General features: G+C 56.8%; 1 protein-coding gene across 1 annotated transcript in view; it reads left to right on the forward strand.

Annotated features, from left to right (window-relative positions):
- The window catches only part of SUFU (SUFU negative regulator of hedgehog signaling), a gene marked incomplete at its 5' end in the record, with an annotated part of 126,996 nt that overhangs the window by 107,680 nt on the left and 13,157 nt on the right, over positions 1-6,159 (forward strand). The gene's annotated exons all lie outside the window — the stretch shown is intronic.

Genomic DNA, 6,159 nt, shown 5'->3' on the forward strand with positions numbered 1-6,159 from the left:
AACTTGGCCAGTCCACTTCTGACTCCAATGTCCACATCATTAATGAAGATGTTGAACAATATGGGTCCAAGGACAGAGCCTTAGGGGACCCCACTGGTCACAGGACACCATGAGTGACTGCCATCAATTACAACCCTCTGGGTCCGACCACAGTGCCAGTTTCCCAGCCAGCGGATCGTGGTGGACCCAAGGCCACAACTGGCCAGTTTTGCCAAGAGGTGATCATGGGATACCAGATCGAAGGCTTTTTTGAAGTCAAGATATATGACATCAATCTCTTCTCCCTTGTCCAGGTGATAGGTCACTTGTCGTAGAAGGAACAACCAGGTGACCTGTCCACCACTTCCCTCCACTCCTGAGCTCTCTGCATGCAGTTTGGTGGCTTCCCAGTCCTCCACCGCTGCCTCGAGTTGCAGGAGAAGCCAGCAAGCGCAGGAGAGGCTCCCTGCCGGTAACAGCAGTAGTAGCTGGGAAGAATGAGTGCAGGAAAAGCTCTGCCCGGCAATGGGTCAGAGCATGCTCCATGTGGTTGGCAAAGCCCCATGGGGCTGGGGCATATGCAGGGGCGATGGACCCTCAGTTTTGCTGCCAGTCTCCAATAGACATGTGCATAGGGCGATTTTCAGAAGGCCTAAGTGCTTCCAGGTCACTGGGTCAGCACAGCAACTTCTTCCACACCAGGTCCCCTTTGGGATCTCCCTTCTGCAGCACAGCAGCTTCTCAGAGGGTGGCTGGAAAAACATTTAAATACCCTTGAATTGTGTTGTCCTTGAACGTGTCTCTGAAATGACTGAATCTCCTTCTTCCCCCAAGGCCCCTGGGCATGGTAGACGTCAGACTTAGCCATTAGCGCACAACATCATACAGGGCCTTCTGCTCAAAATCATTTGGTGCCCTTAACACCAGGACTGGTTACCAGCTCAGTCCATCATAGGGATTGTGCGTACGCTCTGCAGAGCATCTGACCTCCTGGAGCTGGAAGGACACAGCCGCAGAATCGGCCTACGAGGCCTTTCTGCACGTGGGGCCGTGCGGGTCACCCAGCGGCTGAACCGAGGAGCAGTCGGGTGCATTAACCAGAACACCGTTCTTGGGGGGATTTTTTTGTTTTTCCTTGATGAAATAAAAACTGAGGAATGTTATTTCCTGTTGGAACAAGATGCTCCGGCAGCAGACCAGCCTCCTGTCTCGGGCACTCATGGGAACGTGGCAGGAAACGAGCTGGACTTGCCAAGTGGCAGGAAGGGGTGGGAGGTGGCTGCCTTCTCCTTTGTGCCTGGTCCCTTCGGGGTTAGATTAAGAGACCCAAGCTCTATTCCCTCTGGCGAGGGAGAACATGAACCCAGGTTCCCATCTCCCAGGATGGTGCCCACTTGCAAAGCTCTTGGGAACGTATCCCTGGGGGAAGAGTGTGCTCTCAGTCCGCTGATGCTATTCCACGTTGTATGAACAATTCAGCACTTGCTGGAATGAAGCTTGACACCCAGACTCCCAGAGGGAAAGTCCTAGCGAGCAGGCTGGACATCAGGCCAAGAACAGATACCAGCTTTGGGTGCTGCCCAGGAGAGCCCCCTCACCCCAGGGAGATGGGGATGCCCCTCAAGGCAGCTGGATGGAGCAACACTGCTTGTGGCATCCCAGAGAATTTGCCTGTCCCTTAAATAGTGTATGGGCTGTTGTCATCTCCCTTCCCAGGCTGCTGTGACAGGCACTGCAGCAACCCCACGCAGGACATCGACAGCAATGCCGGCAGGCTCCAAACTGCCCCATTCCCTGTTGCCAGGTGGGTTTGAAAGCTCTCCCAGCAGAGTAGGGATGTCACAGGAAGGAAAGGATGCCAGGCGGCCTGTACTTCCCCGCCCCAGGACCATAACACCACTCACTAGAGCAAGCTGGGCCCAAGGGACATATAAGTACCTGTCCTTCCAGAGAAAGGTCTCTTTGCCTCCCAGGAGCATAGCAGCAGAGCTGCCCACTGAAGGGATTTCCGTCGGGTAGTTACGGCGAGGCCTAGGGGAAGTCTGCAGTGTATTCATGCAGCGACATAGCTCTGGAGGGCCTGCATCCCCACTGCATTGCTGGGCAAGACATGTCACGAGCTGAGCAGGAGAACCAGCCTCTACACTGAGCTGCTCTCCACATGAGACCAGTGAGGGACGGGCCTGGTGATGTGCCAGGGACTGCCTGTAACATAGAGCACATGGGACAAGGTATCTCCTTTGCTTTCCCTGTGGCAGGTTCAGATGTGATGTCTGGTGTTATGTCAGGGGTGATGGTCGTCTTATGTCGAGTTTAGGTTATGGATTGCACAGGCTGGTTCAGACAGGGCTGGTCCTGCCCCAGGCAGGGGGTTGGACTGGATGTGACGTCTGCAGGTCTCTTCCAGCCTGGCTGCTCTGTGATTCCTGTGATCAGACACTTGCCCACCAGGCCAGGCTTATAAGCAACTCGGGGAAGCTGTATCCATGGGTCAGGACTAGCCTGTTCCCTGTTAAGGCTTCTAAGCCATTGCAATGGGTCTGAACCTCCTGAAAGCAGGAGGCTGCCCGCATATTAGGCCTGGAGCTGCCCCTGTTGATTCAATAAGCAGCACATTCACAGAGCCACCAGGCATGTATAAAATGGAGCCTGACCCTGTTCCCTGGGGGCTGCAGGTGCTTGCCCCCGCCCCTGGATCAGGCCTTGGATTCCCCGGTGAAGACCCTGCTTGACCGTGGCTGTGCAAGGTGGAGGGAAGCATCTCAGAAAGGCCCGTCTGGGCTCTGACGCCATTCCTTGTGTGTATGGCAGGCAGGCATCGCCAAGGCGGAGCTGTCATTTTACAATGAGTTCAAATGATGGATTTGTCTGGTGTGGTTTGGACCAGGCTGATCCTGCCTTGGGCAGGGGCTTGGACCAGATGTGACCTCTGGAGGATCCCGTCCAGCCTCACTGCTCTGAGTCTATCAGTGTCTGCGCAGCGCTGCTGGAGCCAGTGTGGTGAGTCTTTGAAGCCACCCTGAGCCCAGTGGGACACCGGCAGGTCCTAGAGCGTGTTTGCTTCCCCGGAAGGTACCAAGGGAGAGCAGCTCTGCTCAGAAACCAAGTCCAAGCCAGCACCGACCTTGCTGAAAACCCTGTCGTTTGGCCTGGAACTTGCACAGGCCTTTCCCGTCATTGCATCGCAACCGAGAGTCTCTGCCAATCTCCGGAGAGCAAAGCGGGCGCTCCACGTTCACCATCTCTCAGCAGCGTCCAGTCGCCAAGATCTGCAACCTCCTCCAAGGAAGAACTGAGGTCCCGGTCTGAAGCCTACAAAGACCAGGGCTTGTTTGTTCTGCTGGAGCTGCAGAGGTTTCAGTCCCAGTGGATGTGAAGTGAGCCGCGACAGACAGTTGCTGGTGTTTATTTGCTGGGAATGTCACCTTGGATATCACACATGCCTGGTGCGCACGCTAAGAGCTCTGCGGGAACAGGCTTGCCACGTGCAAGCTTGGGAAGTGGGCGTGAGGAGGGGCTGAGGCAGCCTCGCTGCGGGCCTTGTGCTAGAAACGTCTCAGGACCAGTCTCTGCCTTGCGTTCCCAGGAGTGGAAATCCAGCCGGCCGGTACCTCCTGACCTTTCGGCAGAGTCTACGGTAACAGGAGAGGCTGGCTTGAGCTTGGGGCCTGCGTCTGTCCTCCTAGACCTCTTTGGGAGTCTGTGAGCTCCCAGCTGCCTTGAGAAGGTGGCCTCTCTCTTCTGCAAGGGGGGAAAGGCTGCCGAAAACGGTAACATGCCCTAAGCATGGGATCGCTCGCACACTCCCCAGCTTCCTTCTCTGGTCCCCCTGTCCAGGGCTGGGCATAGGGTTGTCGTCTTGTTTCAGTTCAGATCGGTCGACTGCCTGTTTGCATCACTTGGCCCCTGCTAACGTTCATCCCCGGCTGGCGCGACCGCCCTTTGTTCTGCCCAGCCCATGCATGGACCGTGCCCGTCCCTCTGACTCTGCGGACTTTGTCTGCTCCTCGCATCCGGTCTTTCTGTGGCTGGCAGACAGACTCCTTCCTCCAAGAGCCTGTTTCCCCTGTCCTGCCTCTCCAGTCCCTGGAGTCTCTCCTTCCCTCCCAGCCCTGGATCTGATTCCTGGTGCCAGAGCCAGCCTTCTCACTGCCCCCTGCTTGCCCGTCCCGCCTCATTAATTTTGGCTCGCCTTGTCCTGTTGCCTAATGCGTGTTTTCTCCTGTCCCACCTCTGCTTGCTCTGACGGGTGATTCCTTCCTTCCCAGCCGCTGGGCAGATTGCTCCATCGGTCGCATTCTTCTCTGTCCTTCCCACCCACTGCTCTGTCACTTGCGGCTGCCCGCAGGGCCATGGTGCCCTACCCAGGCTGCCTCTCCCTGCCGAGCTCACCCTTCAGGTAAGTCCCCACCCGTCAGCCAGGGTGGCCTCAAGGAAGCAGCCCCCTTGGTTTCTGTCCAGCTTTCTTCCCCGTCCATCAACAAACTGGCGTCTCCAATCCACAGGTGTCGTAGCTCCTCATCGCTTCACCCGCGGTGCTGCAGTGCTCCCAGGTGTGTGGTTAGGTGCTGGCCCAGGGCCCATGCCCCAAGAGGCTGGCGGCCCAGGGACACCTTGTCAGCCTCCTTCATTTTGTCAGCAATTGGTAAGAGCAGCGTGAGGGATTGGTGCCTTCCCTTCTGGACCCATCTGGCTAAATCGGAGAGTCTCGCAAAGCAGGCCACGGGCTTCCCATGCAACCCTTTGAGTGGTCAAGTGTGGCTGTATATTGGTTTGAAATAATCACTCTCTGAGTTCCCTGTTGCATTGAGCAGGCGTCTTCTGGGGGGTCCCCTTGGAGTCTTTTCAGTATTGGTTTGGGAGACTTGGCTGATGGAGTGTGGGGGTGAGATGCATGCCAGGTGCTGCACTTTGGGAGGAGAAAGCAAATGCAAAAGGGGGCACAGCTGGCTGGGCAGCAAGGTGACAGGGAAGATGAGGGGTGGAAGCAGATCCCAGACTTTGAGGAAGATACAGGAGGGGGTCCCGAGCACAGCAACGGCAATGGCAAGAGTTTTGGAAAGCCTGCCCTGGACAGGAAGGCTGAAGAAACTGGGCTGGTTTTCCTTGGAAAAGAGAAGTGGAGGGAGACAGAGAGACAAAAATCCAGTATATAAAAGTGTTTATAGAGGGGTGCTGATCAGTCGTTCTCTGTGCCTGCTGGGGAACAACAAGAGCTTGCAGCCAGCGAGATTTGGGCAAAATGCTAAGTTAGTGAATCCTAGAGCCGTGGGGCTGAAAGGGACCTGCGGAGGTCGCATCCGGTCCAACCCCTGGCTGAGGCAAGACCAGATCCCAGAGACATCCATTGTCCAACCTCTTGGCAAACTATACGGTCACTCCTGACAAGGCACCAGACATAACACCCGACCCTGCCACAGGGAAAGTGGGGGCTGCGGTGACCAACATCCTGCTGCAGCAAAGGTTGTTCGTAGATGTTTGAGAGACCCCAGGCAGAGGCTGTGCCCTCACTGCAGAGGAAGGCAGCCCCCATCCCCCCCAGTCTGTACCAGTCTGATCAGGGGGGGAAATCCTTTCCTGACCCCAAGCGCAGCATCAGTCTGAGCCTGAGCGCAGGAGCAAGACCCTCCAGCCAGGACCCTACAGGGTTGGTGCCAGCAGTAGCATTGGCACAGCCCCATCCCAGCCCCAGCCTGCACTGCAGCAGCACCAGCGCCTCTGGGGGAGGCTTAAAAAAACGTTAGTAAAAAAGCCAAGTTATTATAATCACATGAGCAATGACACGCTGGGGCAGGCTACCCAGGAATGCTGGGCAGTGTCTGGGCGATGAGCTTGTCCAGGCTGGTCTGGGTGTACTTGAACCTGCCTCTGCAGGGGAGGATGCAGCAGATGATTCGCGCGGTCTCTTTGATGGGTGCCTGGGGCCTGGCATTAACCATTGCCAGCCAGGCAGGCAGAAGCCACTGTCCAAGGCACTCAAGCTGGAGGCTTCCCTGTCCCTCAGGGGCAGGTGATGGGTGGACCTGGTGGAGACAGGGAAGGGTCAGTCGGAGGGTCCTGAGAGCCGTGTTGTGTATCCCAATCTGTGGGGCTTCTTAATGGCACCGTGCTCTCTGGAGCAGAGTCCTGGTAGTGCCCAGCAGGCAGACTCCCTGCCCCAGCCCCAGCCCCAGCCCCAGC

This window comes from Gavialis gangeticus, unplaced genomic scaffold, assembly GCF_001723915.1.
Source record: "Gavialis gangeticus isolate Ggan-Ray unplaced genomic scaffold, GavGan_comp1, whole genome shotgun sequence".
Classification (NCBI taxonomy): Eukaryota; Metazoa; Chordata; order Crocodylia; family Gavialidae; genus Gavialis; species Gavialis gangeticus.